Source organism: Scyliorhinus canicula, chromosome 15, assembly GCF_902713615.1.
Source record: "Scyliorhinus canicula chromosome 15, sScyCan1.1, whole genome shotgun sequence".
Taxonomy (NCBI): Eukaryota; Metazoa; Chordata; class Chondrichthyes; order Carcharhiniformes; family Scyliorhinidae; genus Scyliorhinus; species Scyliorhinus canicula.
Window position 1 is genome coordinate 104,058,601 of NC_052160.1, and position 20,734 is coordinate 104,079,334.

The 20,734-nt window shown below is 47.5% G+C and overlaps 1 protein-coding gene across 4 annotated transcripts in view; it reads right to left on the minus strand.

The window, feature by feature from the left end:
- Positions 1-20,734, minus strand: part of LOC119978275 (synaptotagmin-B) — an 835,178-nt gene that overhangs the window by 706,708 nt on the left and 107,736 nt on the right. The gene's annotated exons all lie outside the window — the stretch shown is intronic.

The following is a 20,734-nucleotide window of genomic DNA, read 5'->3' on the forward strand; positions in this document are numbered from 1 at the left end:
GACTGTGGGAGGAGACCGGAGCACCCGGAGGAAACCCACGCAGACACGGGGAGAACATGCAGACAGTAACCCAGCAGGAAATCGAACCTGGGACCCTGGCGCTGTGAAGCCACAGTGTTAATCACTTGTGCTACCACGCTGCCCTAAATCCGGGATTAAAATATCGGGGTGCCATTTTTAAAGGTCGTACCAATCACAAATTAAAGGTCAAGGCCCCTTCCCCCATTATCGTCGGCATTGGAGCACCAATGCGGACATCCCACTCCTTCTTCATACCACCAATGCCGGCACCACCCCCAATCATCGCCACCCTCCCATCCACATAATGGGAAACCTCCAAAGGGATTCTCTGGAGGCCCTGCTCCCAGAACCACCCACCTGGCAATTGGCACAGCCAAGGTGCCATGGGCAGAAGTTTAATGCCAGAAGGCATTTGATAAGGTGCCGCACAAAAGGTTAATACACAAGATAAGATCACATGCGGTTATGGGTAATGTATTAGCTTGGATAGAAGACTGACTAACCAACAGAGGGCAGAGAGCCGGGATAAATAGATATTTTTCTGGTTAGCAAGATGTAACTAGTGGTATGCCAAAGGGTTCGGTCCTCAGGACCCAGCTATTTCCAGTATATATTCATGACTTGGATTTAGTGATAGAAGTACAATAGCCAAATTTGCAGATGACAATGAAATGGGTGGGATAGTAAATTGCCATGAGGAAAGAAGAAATTTACAAATAGATGGAGATAGGTTAGGTGAGTGAGCTAAAATTTAGCAGATGGGAGTTCAACATGAATAAGTGTGAAGTTATCCATTTTGGTCAGAAAACCTGAAGGCAACTTATTTCTAAATGGAGAGAAACTTCAGAATACTTTGGTGCAGCGGGATCTGGGTGTCCTTGTGCATGAATCGCTGAAAATTAGTATGCAGGTACAGCAGGTAACAAGGAAAGCCAATGGAATTTTGGCATTTAGAGCTAAAGGAATAGTATATAAATGTAGGGAAGTGTTGCTGCAACTGTAGGCTTACATTAACACTGCAATTAAGTGACTGTAAAAAGCCCCTAGTCGCCAGATTCAGGCGCCTGTTCGGGTTCACGGAGGGAGAATTCAGAATGTCCAAATTACCTAACAGCACGTCTTTCGGGACTTGTGGGAGGAAGCCAGAGCACCCGGAGGAAACTCACGCAGGCACAGGGAGAACGTGCAGACTCTGTACACACAGTAACCCAAGCTGCGAATCGAACCCAGGTCATGGCGCTGCGAAGCAACAGTGCTAACCACTATGCTACCATGTCACCATTGATGAAACTGTACCTGGAGTACTGTATACAGTTTTGGTCCCCTTATTTGACGAGGGATGTAGTTGGTTAGAAGCAGTTCAGAGGAGGTTTACCAGATTGATTCCAGGGCTAGGAAGTTTGACTTACGAAAAGGGATTGAACAGTTTGAACCTATACTCTCTAGAGTTTAGAAGAATGAAAGGAGATCCAATTGAGGTATATAGGATGATAAAATATATTGACAAAGTAGATGTAGAGCAGATGTTTCCTCTTGTCGGCAATCTAGAATGAGAGGTCATAGTTTTAGGATAAGGGGTAGCAAATTTTAAACCGAAATAATGGTCCTCTCGTAAGAATTAGCGGCCATAACAGGATTTGGGTCCGCGTGGAATGGACACAAAAATCGCAGTTATAACTCAAAATCATCAACCAGGTGAGGAAACAAGTTACCAAATGTGAAGCAAGTGGCTGGAAACCTGCAAGTAAAACAGAAAAGGGATATAAAAACAGAGCAAGTCTGTTCCCTTCATGGGCCTGCTAAAGAAACTCTAGTTGTTTCTGCCTTCCTGTACCTCATAACTGCTTACTCCCTGACATACCTGGACCACTGCATCTGCTCCCAACACCCTGCACTTGAACCAAGAATAAAACAAAAATGTAAATAACAGAGTGTATGCGGGCGTGTGTGTGTGTGGTTGGGCAAGTAAGTGAGCAAGTGAATGAGTATGTTTTCCATCATTTCCCTTTTGCAAGCTCTGTCCCTTTTAATTCAAAGTTTGATTGTGACATCAGATCTAAACTGTTTGTTCCTAGTTTGAACCGATCACATTCCGTCCTAATCTTTCAATTTATATTAAAGTAACATTCTGGACTTTTCCCCCCCCTCCAAACTCTTTTAACTGTATACCTCAGTAAGATCACATCTCAGATTCCACTTTGCCACACTAGGAAGGCCAAGTCCATGAATTTCCTCGCAATGGTGTGTAACTAAGGTTTCCAGCAAAGTTCAAGCAGGAGAACATCCAATAAATTATTGACCCCAGTTACACCTGACGGTTGAGTTGGAGGTATAAGTGGTGGTACAGGTAAATGAGTAGAAGTAGCACATCTGTGAATTGTTCCAAATATTAAGGCAGTTTCGTCTCGTGTGTTTTGTTGATCTAAATGCATAAACTGGGTGCAGCAAAGTCCTGTTTGTAATTGTGGTGATATGCATTACTGTAAATACACAAGGGGTTAATGTAAATACACGTAAACTAGATAGACACTCGAGGGAGCACCAGAGACATGACACACAGACATTCAACCAATAGGTCAGTAAGATAGGACACGACCAATGGGCATTCACGATATACAGAGGTGGCACTACCACAGGGGGGCATTACCAACCCATAAATAAGGACACAGCACATGATCTTCCTCTTTCTAGTGGAGACACTCAGTGAATACACAGGGTTGATTTGAAACACATCACACCCACCACGTGGATTGTAGCAGACTGGTTTGTCAGTCTGAGTACCTATGGCAGGATTAACAGGAGAGTCGAATCCAAGTAGGAGAATCCTTAACAGTATAATAAATGTGTTAAAGCTATCTCCAGGTCTGAACCTTCCTTTGTCAGAGTGCACATCAAGGAAGCAGCTTATGCTATGTCAAGAGCATAACAAAACATAGCCCATTGACATTACAAAGGGTTTTTCTTTGAATAAAAGTGTCCTGCCTGGAACATGCAATTACAATACTGCTCAGCATTAATTCTCAGCTTGCTCCCATTGCAGAATTAGAATGGGAAGCAGCAAGAGAAATTAAAATGAGACATGACTGAATATCTTCAATGCAGAGCACACAAATCTGTGGGTCAACTCCTCTGTAACATTTAGTGTGACAAAATCACACTCACTCGAGATCTTCATTGTAGAAATCGAATTACTTATTTGTGATGCATATGGGTATTTTTTTTACTGAAAAAATGTATGTTTTACAATCACACTTTGAGATATCCTTTTGAATTACAAATAGCCATTCAGTTAGATTATGTTGAAATGAAGGTTTCATCGTAATAATGACGAAAGTTTTAGTCTCAGGATAGAGAAGAACATTGGGCAAGACTTAATGCAGCCCATTTCAGCAGGAACCCTGGCAGTCGGGTGCATTTAATTGTGGGAGAGGCCTCTTGTCAGTCTCTCAGCCTTCCCCGATTAAGTCAGAGGGTGGGAGGAGCTGATACAGGATTCCTGACTGATGGCAGCGGGTTGTCAATTCGACACATAAAGAACCAATTTCCACCCATTACCCTCCAAACTCACCACAATTTTGTGGTGCCTCAGATATTTAACGGGAACTGCACCCTTGAGAGGCCTCTCGGGGAGGGAGAGTGGGGGAGGGCAGAGGGACTAGGGGGTCCTCTCATGTTCATGCACGCACCTGCCCTTGCATCCGATATTCTGTCAACCACCCTCATTCGGCCCCCAACCCGCCCTCACTGACTTTTGGGTCTGCAGTCCCATAACATTCCTTGATCTCTGGTGGGTGCAGTGCCTCCAGCTGTCACCACTCTCTGAAAGTGTGTCTTCCACTACCCTGGATCTCATTCACAGGGGATGCTGGAAGGTGTCCACTCAATAGGCATTTGATTCCATCGGAGTAGTTGACTGAGGGTCCCCAGTGGCTCCTCAAGTGATGGGTGAGGCCTTCGCCTGCTCCACAAAATCCAGCCCATTATATAGCTTTATCAGTGAAAAGAGATGGCCAAACCCCAGATCGGTTCAAAATAGTTTCTATGTGTATAACAATTATATAATTGGACAAGATTTTATAATTCACTGCAACTATTGCGTGTAAATTAATTTGAAGCAGCAGAGTGTGATTAGGCGATATTAATAACACATTGAAGAAAGCAACAATGTAGTTATGGCAGTAGAGTTCAAAGAATCTCTTCCATAAACTACATTTTCATAATCTCTTCAATGTCCTGATTGTTTGCCTCACCTCCCGCACAAATCTTGCAATTCACGATTCTTTGTCACATGTGCTCTTTCATAAAAGCTCTACTGGCTATTCCCCCCCTCCCCCCTTTCGTAAAAGCTCCACTGACTCCCCCCCCCCCCCCCCCCCCCAAGTTCATCGGTATCCAAATGTTGGTTTTCTCCAAAACGTACTCTTCAGTACAGTACTTCACTTTCCTGCTTTAAAGGCTTCTTAAAACGTCATCTCTTTGATCGTGTAGTTGTAGCAATCTCATTTCATTCACAAATCTTACTATCCGCTTAGCAACATCCGCTCAACCGTGCAAAATATCAGCCAAGTGAACTCAGTGTTGCAGAGACACTCTATCAATCCAAGTTTCATTATGACAGGTGTGACCTTTCTTTTCTCACTCTTCTGACTCAGGGATTTGAAGGGGAACAGTGGCGTTGTGGTAATTTTACTGGCCTGGTAACTCCGAGGCCCAGGTTAATTCTCTGGGGACATGAGTTCAAATCCCACCATGGCAGCTGGCATAATTGAAATTTAATTAATTAAATCTGGAATGGACAACTGGTTGGTCTCAGTAATGGTGAGCATAAAACTATTACTGATTACTCATGAAAGCCCATCTAATTCACTCATGTCCTTTAGCGAAGAAATTCTGCCATGAAGGAAACCTACACAATGACTGCAGACTCACAGCAGTATGGTTGACACTGCTGAAATGGCCTCAGTTCAAGGACAGTTAAGGATGGGCAACAAACATTCGCTTTGCCTGTGATGCCCAAATCTCGTTAAAGAAAATAAATCCTGGATTATTTTATTCTTGGATCACACTCATAGGTGAATCCTGATCGCATATACCTCAAAGTATTTACACTAGCTTTGACACTGAGGCACCACCAAGAATTATTTATTTAATTATACATTCATAATCAGGCAAGCCCGAGCAATGGATTATCTTCCCATCTTCTTGACAATGCTTTCACTCATTGATTTATCCTTGGCCTGTTCCTCTTCCTCATTGACCTTGCACCTTGAAGACATCATCCACAGACATGGCATCAGCATTCACATGTAGGGTGATGAAACCCAGCTGTACATCTCAGACACCCTCGCTCAGATACTTCACTGCTTCAGCCAATCACTGCAGAATGATTCTCAATTTACTCCAATTAAACATTGGAAGACCAAAGTCATTGTCTTTAGTCCCCATCACCAACTCTGTACTGTCAGGTTGATGTACCTTTACGAAATGGGTGTTTATCAAGTAGCTGCAGTGATGTCAGTGTGTGGGTTGAGCTGGGCTGTCTTTCTGTCTTTTTACTTTCGTTCTGAGCTGTAAAGCTGCTTTGTGACTCTGTTTTTGGTTTCGTTTTCAGAGTTGGAGAGCGGTATTCAAAGCAAGCAGATGTGTAATGATCTCTCTCTGCAATCTAAAGAATGTCTCCTGATCACTTGATGATTTCAAAGTAATACCTGTTTCTGTAGAGAATTTAAACCTGCTGTCTTTGTTAAAAAGGGGTTTAACTTATGGATGTTGCTAGGAAAGGTATTAAGGGTTACCGATAGAGTATTGTATCTGTGGGCTTACGTGTGTTGGTGGTTGATAAGATGTTTACTGTGTTTATGAAATGTTCAAAACTGAGTTCATAGAATAAACATTGTTTTGTTTTTAAAATATTTTAGGTCTCTGTTGCATAACACTTGGAGAGTGGACCCTTGTGTTTCCCATAACCAAAATCTATTAAAGGTCACGGGTCAGATGTACTCCATGATATACTTTGGAATTTTCTAAACCCTGGCCCATAACTGTACCCACGCTACCAATTTCATTCCTCTCTCGTTCAGGCTCAGAAAATCTGTCCATAACGTGAGCTCACTATTTCACTCTGTAATGACCTTTTGATCCTGTATTTTCTTCATCACAGAGAATGTTCACATCACTTCTGCAGCATTGGCCACCTTCACCTGTGCGTTAACCTACTTGCTGATGAGACCCTCATTATTACCTTTGCAATCTCTGGATTTGGCTATGCTAATGCTATCTTTGCCACTTCCAATAATGTATGAATTGCAGCTCATTCAAAGCCTTGCTGCACAAATTCTGTACCAGGTCCTGCTCATCCATCTCCCCTTTCTTTACTGACATACAATGACACTGTACCTTCAGTGACTTCATTAATGAATAACAAAGGATGTATTTATAAAGACTTGCAAGAGTAGCAGCATGTCAGTGGTTAGTTCTGGAATGCCTCTTGTATTCTAAGAGAACTCCGACCCTTGGGATGATTTTCACCGAGTGCCGATCGGTCACACAGGTCAGGTGACCTTTACTCTGTTGTGTTTCTCTTAAAAGAACAATCACCGCATCCCTCCCCCTTTAACTCTTTTATACCATCTTCTGTAACCAATTTAATTAGTACTAAATTCTAACTAAACATTACATACATAAGCTGGACAATTGCAAATTGAGTCTTTGAGGTGCTTTTCTGTTTCTTGTAGAGTGAAGTAATTCTGTAGTTGGAGATGCTTCAACAGGGTCACCATTAACAGGAACTGCAAAATCGGATACCTCTTCTGGCACAGGCAGTTCATTGCTATTTGCTTCCTCTGAGACATCAGCTATGTCTAAAACAGGTCAATCAGGTACTTTGGTGCTTTCAGGTTTGAAAGACATTTCTTGATGGCAGCACTGACTGCTGGAGCCTCTCTTTACTACTCAATTGATGCTTATGTGGATGAACGATCCATCCCTCCCATATCCACTTGCTATGATAGGGGTCCAGTCTTAGAGACAAAAAATTCCAAGGACCCAACTTGATCCACTCCCGAAGTTTCATATTATGTAGTTAATAAGGGTTCATAGAATTCCTACAGTGCAGAAGAAGGCCAATTGGCCCATCAAGTTTGCACTGACCATCCAAAAGTGTACCCCATCTCGACCTACTCCCCCGGCGCATGTCTGCAGCCCCACCTAACCTGCACACATTTGGACACTAAGGAGCAATTTTGGCATGGCCAATCCACCTAACCTGCCATCTTTCGATGTTCTTTATGTTGCAGCTGTGATAGCTCATTGATTAGAACTTTAACCTTGTGTGTTCAAACATAAACACTTTTATTGGGAGGCTTTAACTATGTACTGTTCCAAGTATGGTCTTACATGGAGCTGTTCCATGCAGGCATGCTGCTTACCGAGTTCAGTTCTAGACTGTTCTCTGAACATGTGACTACATACATCATACTGTGGGTTGTTCCATTCTCCAGTTCCATGTTAACTTTTGTTCGACCGAGCACCTTATATTATCTATCATCGCATCCCCTTTTCTTTTTCAAAAACATTCCTCCCTTCTAATAGAAAATATAACACAATGTTTACTTTCCATCATAATACAACACTGTCTCGTGTTTTGACAGTTCTTTCAGAATATGGGTCTGTCACCTGTGAAGGAATGGTCGTGGTATTCTGTTTCCTGTACTTAATTTGTGTGATAAAGTTTCTTCTCTTTCCAGCATTTCAATTCAGCATATTTTCATCGACCATTTCACCAATCTTGGGCGAAATTCTCCCCTACCCAGTGGGGCGGAGGGTCTCGGCATAGCGGAGTGGCACCAACCACTCCGGCGTCGGGCCTCCCGCACCTTTATGGGCTAGGCACGCGCTGGAGTGGCTCCCGCTCTGCTGGCAGGCGCGAACGGCCTTTGATGCCACGCCGATCGGCGTCGGGGCTGGCCGAAAGGCATTCGCCGGTTGGTGTGAGTCCGCGCATGCGCCGGAGCATCAGCGGCCGCTGGCGTCACCATCGGCGCATGCGCAGTGCAGGGGGTCTCTTCAGCCTCCGCCATGGGCCCCCCCCCCCCACCCCCCGGACCCTGAGGCCTGCTCGCGCAGCTTGCTCCCGCCGGCACAGAGGTGGTTTAAACCACATCGGCGGGAGAGGCCTGACAGCGGCGGGGCTTCGGCCCATCGCGGGCTGGAGAATCGCCGTGGGGGGCACGCCAATCAGCGGGGCGTGATTCCCGCTTCCGCTGATTCCCGGGTGGGGGAGAATTCCGGCCACGGCGGGGGCGGGATTTACGCCGGCCCCGGGCGATTCCCCGATCCTGCGGTGCGTCGGAGAATTCCGCCCCTTGATCTGGCACATAATTTGTTTCTTTCTGTGTCTGAATTACTGATTCTGCTGTCAATTTCAATCTTTTTACCTCTTCAATTAATAATCCGTTGGCAAGATTTTATTCTTCAAGATCTTGCTCCACTGATTCACTTTGTTCTTATTTTCTAGTTACTTTTTCATGGAGCTCAGCTTATTCCCCATGTCTCAATTAATTTCTCTTTCTTCTTAAATAAATTATGTTAATTTTTGCAACTTCATTTTTCTCCAAGTTTGCTGTCAGCCATTTCATCTTATTGTTTTAATGTCATTTCTATAGCTTTAGTTATTTTTGCCGATTCGTCTTTATGTTTAATCATTTCTTTTGAAGTTTTTAATTTCTGCGTTTCTGCAAATTGAACCTTTATTTCCACTTGTTTTGAGTCAAACTCTTTTGGCTTCATGGTTGGCCACGTTTGTCTCTAGTGATGTGTTGACTTTTCACATTCTGAAATTCACTACATTTACCCATTTGGTGCCTTCCTTCTAGAGATCATTTGTCACCTGTTATTTAGTGCCTTTTGTTGCCCTCCCCCTTCTGGGCTTCCCTATTGCCTCCTTTGTGAGGCCTTTGTTGCCTCTCCTTCGAAGTCTTCATTGCCTCCTCTGAGGTCTCCCATTGCCTCTGGACCTTTTGCAGAGTTGCCCTTTGGTTAGGGTGTACTCCAATTTTCCTGTCCATAGCCGCGTGTTTCTTTTTATGGTTGCCACTTTAAATGTATTTTAAGGGTATTGCTGCTTTCAGACTGCAGTAACCCTCCCCCCCCCCCCCCCCCCCCCCCCCCACACACACAAGCTTTGAAGGTGTATTTTGCAATGAATGTATCAATGCAGGTACAAAAGTTCAGTCTGCAGTTTGAAAGAGAGAAGGCAAAATCGGATGTAATGGTGCTACAGTTAAATAAAGGTAATTACGAGGGCATGAGAGAGGAACTGGCGAAAATCGACTGGAAGCAGACCCTAGTGGGGAAGACAGCAGAGCAAAAATGGCAGGAGTTTGTATGCATAATTGAGGACACTGTACAGAGGTTCATCCCCAAGAAAAGAAAGATTATCCGGGGAGGGATTAGACAGCCATGGCTGACAAAGGAGGTCAGGAAATGTATCAAAGAAAAAGAGAGATCCTATAAAGTGGCCAAAAGCACTGGGAAATCAGAAGATTGGGAAGGCTACAAAAACAAACAGAGGTTAACAAAGAGACAAATAAGGAAGGAGAGGATCAAATATGAAGGCAGGCTAGCCAGTAATATAAGAAATGATAGTAAAAGTTTCTTTCAATACATAAGAAACAAACGACAGGCCAAAGTAGACATTGGGCCAATTCAAACTGATTCCGGAAGGCTAGTGATGGGAGACGAGGAAATGGCTGGAGAACTTAATAAGTACTTTGCGTCTGTCTTCAAAGTGGAAGACATGAGTAATATCCCAAAAATTATAGAGGGTCAGCGGGCTGAGTTGAGTATGGTTGCCATTACAAAAGAGATGGTGCTAAAAAAGCTAAAAGGTCTTAAAATTGACAAATCTCCTGGCCCCGATGGGCTACACCCTAGAGTTCTGAGAGAGGTGGCTGAAGAAATAGCGGAAGCGTTGGTTGAGATCTTTCAAAAATCACTGGAGTCAGGGAAAGTCCCGGACGATTGGAAGATCGCTGTTGTAACCCCCTTGTTCAAGAAAGGATCAAGACAAAAGATGGAAAATTATAGGCCAATTAGCCTAACCTCGGTTGTTGGTAAAATTCTAGAATCGATCGTTAAGGATGAGATTTCTAAATTCTTGGAAGAGCAGGGTTGGATTAGAACAAGTCAACGTGGATTTAGTAAGGGGAGGTCGTGCCTGATGAACCTGTTAGAATTCTTTGAGGAGGTGACAAGTAGGTTAGACCAGGGAAACCCAGTGGATGTGGTCTATCTGGATTTCCAAAAGGCCTTTGATCAGGTGCCACACAGTAGGCTGCTGAGTAAGGTGAGGGCCCATGGTGTTCGAGGTGAGCTACTGGCATGGGTTGAGGATTGGCTGTCTGACAGAAGGCAGAGAGTTGAGATAAAAGGTTCTTTTTCGGAATGGCAGCCGGTGACCAGCGGTGTCCCACATGGTTCAGTGTTGGGGCCACAGCTGTTCACCATATATATTAATGATCTGGATGAAGGGACTGGGGGCATTCTAGCGAAGTTTGCCGATGATACGAAGTTAGGTGGTCAGGCAGGTAGTGCTGAGGAAGTGGGGAGGCTGCAGAAGGATCTAGACAGTTTGGGAGAGTGGTGCAGGAAATGGCTGATGCAATTCAACGTGAGAAAATGTGAGGTCTTGCACTTTGGAAAAAAGAATCCAAGCATAGACTACTTTCTAAACGGTGAGAAAATTCATAATGCCAAAGTACAAAGGGATCTGGGAGTGCTAGTTCAGGATTCCCTAAAGGTAAACATGCAGGTTGAATCTGTGATTAAGAAAGCGAATGCAATGTTGTCATTTATCTCAAGAGGGTTGGAATATAAAAGCAGCGATGTGCTAATGAGCCTTTATAAGGCTCTGGTTAGGCCCCATTTGGAGTACTGTGTCCAGTTTTGGGCCCCACATCTCAGAAAGGACATACTGGCACTGGAGCGTGTCCAGCGGAGATTCACACGGATGATCCCTGGAATGGCGGGTCTAACATATGATGAACGGCTGAGGATCCTGGGATTGTATTCATTGGAGTTTAGAAGGTTAAGGGGAGATCTAATAGAAACTTACAAGATAATGCATGGCTTAGAAAGGGTGGATGCAAAGAAACTGTTTCCGTTAGGCGAGGAGACGAGGACCCGTGGGCACAGCCTTAGAATTAGAGGGGGTAAATTCAGAACAGAAATGCGGAGACATTTCTTCAGCCAGAGAGTGGTGGGCCTGTGGAATTCATTGCCGCGGAGTGCAGTGGAGGCCGGGATGCTAAATGGCTTCAAGGCAGAGATAGATAAATTCTTGATGTCGCGAGGAATTAAGGGCTACGGGGAGAATGCTGGTAGGTGGAGTTGAAATGCCCATCAGCCATGATTGAATGGCGAAGTGGACTCGATGGGCCGAATGGCCTTACTTCCACTCCTATGTCTTATGGTCTTAAAGTGTTCTGAGCTGTTTCTTTTCTTTTGGTAACTCTTAAAACTGCAGCACTGCTTTCTAGACCCAGCCATTTTTTTTAAACCTTTGAACTTTTTTCATTGCAGCAATTATTTGCCCTGTATCCAAGTTCCTTCTTTTTAAATTTGAAGCCACAGCCCTTGCTCGGCAGGGTTATTTTCTCTGCAAGTTTATTTTTTAAACCTTTGACTTTGTCGGCCAATTTTGCAGTTTTTTTCTGCAGCTGTCTTTCAGCTTTTTTAATGCACTGAGCCTCCCGGACCGTCACTTAGTCTACAATATAAGTACAGGTACTGTTCTGCTTTTTGCTCACCCTTCTTGTAGCTTCTGACCCAGGGCTCCTGATGTGTTCTCCTTGTTGCTCGCCCATCTTGTAACTGTCCATATTTTCTGATTCTACATTACTGTCGGTCTGGCAATGTCTCAAATGGGTCTATTTATCCAAAGTTAGGCATTCTGAAGAGCATATTTTTCTCAGACTTTGATTAAAACAGGATACTCACATGTGTCGGACCAGAGGCAACGTCAGGATAATTCATCCTCGTCACCAGATGTAACTATGCACTTCCAGAGACAGTAGTGAACAACAAAGGATATACTTACATGGATATACAAGAACAGCCGCATGTCTGCAGATAGGTTTGCAATGCCTTCTGTTTCAGAGAACTCTTTTCCCTGTTGTGATTCCCACTCTGAGTCACAATTGGTCATCCGGGCCAGGAGACACTTACTCTGCTGTGTTGCCCTTCAAGGGACATTCAACACAGGCTCTGCGCCAGGTCGGAAAATCACCGGGGGGCCGCGCGAATCGCTCCACGCTGCCCGACGTCATTGGGGCCGGCATGGCTAGCGCGGTGCCGGTCGAGCCCCCCCCCCCCCCCCCCCCCCCCCCCGGCGATTCTCCGGCCCGGATGGGCCAAGCGGCCGTAAGAAAAAACGCTCAGAGCTGGTTAGAACGGCGCCGGCGGGATCTCGGCATTTAAGCGTTGGGTGGCGGCCTGTGGGGGGGGGGGGAAGGGGAGGTCCGACCCTGGGGTGGGGCCGGGGGGGGGAGGGGAGGTCCAACCCTGGGGGGGCCTCCGATGTGGCCTGGCCCACGATCGGGACCCACCAATCCGCGGGCCGGCCTCTCTGTGTCCTGGCCTCCTTTATCAAGGGAAGCACCGCGCTTGCACAGAAATCGCATCGGTGGGATTGCGCATGCGCGGGTTCGCGCCAGACCCACTGCGCATGCGCACATTCTCCGGTGCCCATTCCACGGCCGGATCAGCAGCTGGAGCAGCATGAACTGCTCCAGCGCCCTGGGCCAGAATTGCTGATCCTGGGGCCGTGTTGATCTATCGGGAAACGCAACGGCGTTTCCGATGGCGTCAACACTTAGCCTCAGGAGCAGAGAATCCCGCCCCATGTGTTTAAAATTTTAAATTCTAATGCTAGTGTTTAAAGTCCTTGATAGCCTTGCCCCTCCCTATCTCTGAATCCTACTTGTACCCTGTAACCCCGATCCCAAAATCTTTGCTTCACTGAATCCAGTGCAATGCACTGTGGGGGGGGGGGGGGGGGGGGGGATATGCAATGCAATGCATATCCCTCTCAACTCTCCCCTGTGTAGGCCTCAGGGTCAGAATTTCTAAACTTCTCCACATCCTTCTCCTCTTTGAAAATCCTTTACATTGAAACCATCCATTCAGTTTACTGTGCTCCATTGTTCCCTTCCCCGAGTCACAAAATCAAATTCCCCAACGGCTCCCTCTCTGTCCTAGCTCTAGTCCTGAACTTAGATCATTATATATAGTTTTCTCTCACCTCCTCTCGCACCGTCCCCAGCTCCATCCTATTCCAATCAAACGGCAGGCGGCTTAACTTCTCTGCTCGGTCTTCACATTTCTTAAATTCTCCCAACCAGATCCTCACCCTTCCTTACCTCTCTACCTTCTTCCATCCTCACAACCCCGCTGAGGTCTCTGTATGCCTTCATTTCTGTCTACTTGGGCATCTCGATTTTAACCACTCTATGATTAGGCGACATAGCAGTCTAAGCTCTATACTCTGGAATTCTGCCCCCAAAACCATTTGCTTCTCTACCTCTTTATTTTAATTTCCAATGCTCCTTGGAACCCATTTCTTTGACCAAGCTTTTGACCGCCTGTCCTAATATCTCTTCACACGGTTCGGTGTTAAGCTTTGCTCAACAACGCACCCATGAGGCACCTTGGAATGTTTTTCTGCCTTTCAAGGTGCGACATAAATGTAAGTTGTTGAAATCCACCTGGATCTATTGTGACGCTTCCCTTGAAAAACAGGGACCAGTTCACCCAGCAGCACCTCCTCAATGTCCCTCATCTTAACCAGGACGGGCACCAGCACGTAGATCTCAACCCCCTTAACAGTTGCTCGATCGAGGAGTGAAGTTGTACTGCCTTGCAGATCCATTTCTATCAAGCTGATTTGCATTTTCTATTTATTGCAAAATAATGAATTGCTCTGAGATTCACGACTGTAATTTCCTCCTGTGAGTGAAGCATTGCCAAAGCAATTGGCTGTTGATTTAAATCAAACCTTAGCAGATGTTACATTTGACATGTGCCCAACATGGGAGTGCGAGTGTACACGGAGAGACATTACATTGATGGCTGTCCAGAAAAGAAAACTGCAGCCATGGTCGGTGAGTAGATGCACATTCAGATGGCATGCTTTGACATGTCCATGCGCTAAAATCATACATAGTTTCTTGGTCAGATGACAAAAATAAAACTTGGGAAAAAACATTTTCAAGAAATGTAGGTCAAACTGATTTTCCACTTGATGTGGCAAATGATTTTGCAACATCCTTATTTGGCTCGGTTTGTCACGTACTGCAGAAGAGATTATCATTTGAGACTCAACAGCACCAATGGATATGTCTGCTGGATAATTGAGGATATAAAGAATCTATGCACAGTCACACCACAGTTGCAGGTATTGCTCTATGATGATCTGTGTTTATTATCTCCTACTATCAAGCACAAAGAAGAAGTTGCCTTCACTACTGATTTCAACAAACTACATGAAACAGTCAAAACACATTTGATTTAGAGCTGAAATGTAAAGATTAGAGCTGTACCCTCACTGAATTTTACAAGATCATTTTACCTAATGATCGAGGATAAATTCATGTTAGCAGGTCCCCACTTACTTCCCTGTCTCATACGAAATAATGTTGACGCCGATCCAGGACCTTGAGGTAGTTTTATGCCCATTTTCCTTTCATGTAGGTTTCACCATGTCCCAGGGTGGCAAACACGCTGCAGTAATTAGAGCTCTGGCTCAAATTTGTATCTTTTCCATTTTCCTGAATGTACTCTAACGTCTCCAGAAGTCTCTTTGGCAGATTTTTTTCACCCATTTTGAGTCTCAAGGTTATTTATTTTGTCAGTGTTGCAGGGGGTGTGTTGCAGGGGGTTAAGGCTGGGGGGGGGGGGGGGGGGGGGGGGATGAATTCTGATATCCCTCACTGCCAAACTTTGTCCTGCAGTACATTTTATGACCACAGCATGGCACCAAACCAGCCCATGGAATGAAGCCTTCGCTGCTCAGCACTGTGATCCCCGCTTTGCTGAAGCCCCAGTGCCCCAGGAATATTACTGCGACAAACATGCTCTGCAGTGAATCGATGACAGCTTTGATAAACGAGGGCCTGCGAACTGCATTACATGCTGCAGTGCTTCTCTTGAATCTGAATTCATGTCCACTGATATTTTTTAGACCTCTACAGTTATTGACATTTAATCATTTAACTCAGTTGCTGCAGCTTTGATTTTCCAACCAAATTGGCTGCTTTACACAGATGCGCAGATCCAACTTGTGGTTGCCTCGACAGGTAAAACTGATTTGTAATATAATGCTCAATCCAGATGCTGTGAAATCACATTCTCAAATATTCCAAGCTGCTTTTTTGGGAGTTTCTGGGACCTGGAATTTGGGCCAACTCGCTTTATTGGCTGACAGATTGGGACAGAAGCTGCTTTCGCTGAGCAGAAGTGTTAAATTCCCAAACACAATTTGACCCTACCGCCCTCTCTCTCACTAAGTCCCACTGCACCGAATTAATATGTATCTTAACTGCTGTGGGCAGCAGGGTAGCAGTGGGCAGCAGGGTAGCATGGTGGTTAGCATAAATGCTTCACAGCTCCAGGGTCCCAGGTTCGATTCCCGGCTGGGTCACTGTCTGTGTGGAGTCTGCACGTCCTCCCCCTGTGTGCGTGGGTTTCCTCCGGGTGCTCCGGTTTCCTCCCACAGTCCAAAGATGTGCGGGTTAGGTGGATTGGCCATGCTAAATTGCCCGTAGTGTCCTAATAAAAGTAAGGTTAAGGGGGGTTGTTGGGTTACGGGTATAGGGTGGATACGTGGGTTTGAGTAGGGTGATCATGGCTCGGCGCAACATTGAGGGCCGAAGGGCCTGTTCTGTGCTGTACTGTTCTATGTCTATTCTATGTCTTAACGAGGGATAAAGGCACTGTAATTCTTGGACTTAACCTCGCCATACACGTGAAGGCCCCGCCGTCTCAACCTTGCCCATCGCCTGTGGTGTGATTCTCAGGTTAAATCACCACCACTCTAGGCAGCACGGTGGTGCAGTGGTTAGCACTCCGCCTCATGGCACCGAGGTCCCAGGTTCGATCCCGGCTCTGGGTCACTGTCCGTGTGGAATTTTCACATTCTCCCCCGTGTTTTGCTCCCACAGTCCAAAAGATGTGTAGATAGGTTGATTGACCAGGCTAAATTGCCCCTTAATTGGAAAAAGTTAATTGGGTGCTCTAAAGTTTTTTTTAAAGTCACCACCAGTCAGCTCTCCCCCTCATAGGGGAAAGCGGCTGAGGTCATCAGCAACTATGCTGACTTTACAGCACTAACAGCAAGTTAGACTGAGAACAAGGTATGATTCTTTTTGAGATCAGCAGAGATCTTTGGAAGCGAAGGATGTTTTGCAAAGTGAACACCTACTGATAGATTCAGCGGTGATTACTGTACCCACCACAGCAAGAACAGTGGTTAGCACTGTGGCTTCACAGCGCCAGGGTCCCAAGTTGGATTCCCGGCTGGGTCACTGTGCAGAGTCTGCACGTTCTCCCCATGTCTGCGTGGGTTTCCTCTGGGTGCTCCAGTTTCCTCCCACTAGTCCTGAAAGACGTGCTGTTAGGTAATTTGGACATTCTGAATTCTCCCTCTGTGTACCCGAACAGATGCCGGAATGTGGCGACTAGGGACTTTTCACAGTGACTTCATTGCAATCTCATTGTAAGCCTACTTGTGACAATAAAGATTATTATAAAGGCAACAATTGCTTTATAAAGAAACTTGAAGAGTATACTTTTGCATTAGAGGAGATATGCCAGCTATTGTGTTAAGAACTGGAGCCACATTTATTTGCCCACATTGCTTTCTCTGTGGCTGTAGAATCCAGGGCTCCACTCAATTTCTAACGTATGGTTCTACTTCAGTTAGCCAAATTGCAGCACAGCAATGATCATATCAGAGAACTGATACACATTTCTGCCGAGTTTGGAATTCTTGTAGTTTGGCATCAAGACGGTGGCAAGAAAGAGTTATCCATCGCTATGGGTTCCTGACTTTCCCAAGGTACAGGGTGCAGTAGATGGTGCCCATGCGTCTATCCTCTTTAATAGAAATATGTTAGACTTCTTGAATGCCCAGTTTATGTTTGGAAACATGGGACGGTATTCTCCCCCCCATGCCGGGTGGGAGAATCGGCGGGGCACCGCGCAAATCGCGCCACGCAGCCCCGACCCCCGCACGTGATTCTCCCACCCCCTTCCCCGAAACCAGCGCTGCGCGAATCGCACCAGGCCGCTCAGAGAATCGCCGCAAAGGCGAGAGGCGATTCTCCGGCCCAGATGGGCCGAGCGGCCGTTCCAACACGACAGGTTCCCGCGGGCGCCGTTCACCTCTGGTCGCTGCCGGGGGCAACTGTGCGGGAATGCTGGGGGGGGCGGCCAGTGAGGGGGGAAGGTGGCTCCTTCACCGGTGGGGGGGGCCTCCGATGGGGTCTGGCCCACGATTGGGGCCCACCGATCGGCGGGCCAGCCTCTCCCCCCCCACCCTTCCCGGGCCTACCTCCTTCAGAGGCCGGCCCCAGACCACCGGTGCCATATTGGTGAGGGGCCGGCGCGCGCAAGAGTTCCCCGCGCATGCGCAGGATGGCACGGATCAACTGCGCACGCCCATGAACATTCACCTCCATGAACTCTACAAAAGAAAAACGACCATCGGCGGATTTCTTTGTTCCTGAGATCGAGGGCATGATCTTCCAGCCATGCTGAGCCGGAATTGCAACTCGCCGTGGCGATCTACCCAGCTTGCAACGTCTCGCAGGATTTAACGCAATCTTGTGAGACGTTGCAAGGGGAATCCTACCCACAATGGGCAGAATGAATTTTTGGCAAATATGCATGTTAGAGTGAGGCAATAAGCCTTACTCTAGTATGCAGATTCCCAAGGTACGTAAGGCTTTGGAATTCAATCGCTTTGCCTCGGGGACCTCAGGCGAGCGCCATTTTGTGCTGGTCCCCATAAACGGGGACCAGGTGGAACGGCACACATGGGGGTACCCAAGTGGATCGGAAGCCCCCAGCTACATACCCTTTGCTGGGTACCTTGACAGTTCCAGCCTGGCACCCAAGACAATACCAGCCTGCCACCCTGGCAGTGCCACCTGATGACACTGCCAGTTGGCAAGTGTACTGCCAAGGTGCCAGATTGGCATTGCCAAGGTGCCAAGCTATTATTTTTTTCACGTGCTCTTGGGCACCAAGGGAATCTCCCATGTTGCGTTTGGGTTGGGGAGGGGGGGGGGGTGGGAGTTCAGGGTTTTTTTTTAAATGGACCTTGGAGATCGGGACGCCATTTAACAATGGTGTCCAGATCTCGCGCTACAATGGGGAGCTCCGGCGAGCAGAGCTCCCCATTGTAAAAAACAGCTCTACATGCGGCCTCGGCTGCGCATTCCATATTTTGGCCCCTTATTCAAAGCAAGCCGTGTTGAATAACCACATCCTTCTTGGCACTGCGAGTGCCAGAAAACGCGTGGTTAAACGCACTCACTCGTGGACTTTGTTCCCTTTTGGGAAGATCATGCCCTAAGTGCCGGGGCCGAGCAGCGATGAGGACACTGTCACAGACACGAGCCGTAGACCTGAGACCCAGTATATCCCGGAGCCCGAGCCCAATGATGAGACTGATCGTGCCGGGGCAGGATTGGCAGAGTTCCAGGACAGCAAAACTGGCACCGCACCTGGACCCATTCAGCGACCCATTGAGGGGCTAGCAATGGAGCCATGTGGAACACAATTGATTCCAAAGAGAAACGGTGCGGGATTCGCCAGATTCATGATTGCCACACAGGAGACTGAAAAGCTGCAGCCATATACACACACTTCACTTCCCACACATGCAATCCCGGCCAACAAGATGACGAGGAGAGTAACCTAATAATAATAACAATCGCTTATTGTCACAAATCTTCAATGAAGTTTCTGTGACAAGCCTGTGGTCGGCACATTCTGTCACCTGTTCGGGGAGGCCAGCATGAGAATTGAACCTGGTGTCCTTGGTTTGCATTACATGATTCTCCCATTCTGCACTGCATGCCGGCACCTATACCGGCAAACATGGCCAGGTATCCTAACCATGGAGGCTACCTGCTACCCACCCGCTGGGCTGCATGCGGCGGACTGTCGAACACTATGCATTTTCTGTTTCCCCCCCCATCCCCCCGGAGAAGGTCGCCCATAACCGCCAGGACTGGAGGGGGACTGCCAGACCTGCGGCCCCTAACAGCAGCAGAGCACAGTGGTCGGCTCACCGTGACACGTGTGTCAACCCTCCCAGCACCACCCTCACACTCCCATCGCACCGTCTCACCCACACCACCCTCACACCACACCCATACCAGCCTCACCCACCACCAAACCACCCTTCCACCACCACGGCCACCACCCCCAGGCCCGCAGTCTAATTATGTTCCTTGTCTTGTGTCTTGCAGGAGGTGCTGGTGATGTGCTGGGCCCTTCTTGTATCCCGCGCCGCCAGCCACAGCCCCATCTCCAGGTGTTGAGCAGCGACAATGACACCGTCACAGACACGAGCAATAGATCCGAGATCCAGTACATCCTGGAGCTCAATTCCAATGATGACACTGATTTCCCATCACACGTGTCTCCAACACCTTCCACAATCCCAGACACACTCACCTCGGTTGTGGACTTTTGTGAAGAGACTTCTGGGACACTATCTGGTGCGCACCACACACATGCTCCGGTACAGCAGTTGGAGGTAGGAACTCCTGAGGGTGTGGGCCAACCCCAGGGACTAGCTGCATCCAGATAGGTTTCAGGCTTCGGGGACAACCAGCCTCACCGATTGTAGAAATGCAGTCGCAGAGCCAGGGTCTGCATGATGGGTTGTCGGCGAGCATCCCAGCACCAACCGCGTGCAGGAGCAGGAGGTGGTGGCGGCCATACATGGAACCAAGGCCAATACTGCACTGGCAGCATCCGTGGTGGAGGCCTTGGGGGTGAGGGTATCGGCTATGGATCAGCATTTCCAAGGCCTGGGGCAATCTATGCAGGTGATGGCCGAGGCCCAGTACAGGGCTGCTGCCTCACAGGCAACCATGTGCCAAAGCCACTTGGACATTGCAGCGGCCCTCCTGAGCGTGGCCCAGTCACGGCGGACTATGGCTCAAAGCATTGGCAGCATTGCCCAGGTGCTGGCTGACATGGGACAGACACAGAGGGTGTTGGCCCAGTCCCAGAGGGAGATGGCACAGTCACTTGCTGATGTGGCACAGACCCAGAAGGTGATGGCACAGTCAATGGGGATGTGCTGCAGTCCCAGATGGGGGAGGTACACTCCCTGTGTTCCATGGCCGGGAGCATGCAGACCCAGATGGCAGGGGAGACTCAGGGGATAACTCCACTTGCACTCCCATCCCATGGAGGGAATGGGTGGATGTTGGGGGTGGGCTTGGCTCAGGGGCCGCAGTCCAGCCAGCGTTCATCTTTCCAGTGTCGCACCCACCCCCTCCCTACCCTCAACCAATGACCCCACATCTGCCACCCAGGGAATCAATGGGACCATGTGGATCGAATGGCGAGCTCTCATGCAGGGATCACTCAGATGGACGGTAGAAAGTGCTACCATGGATATTGTTGAAGAGGA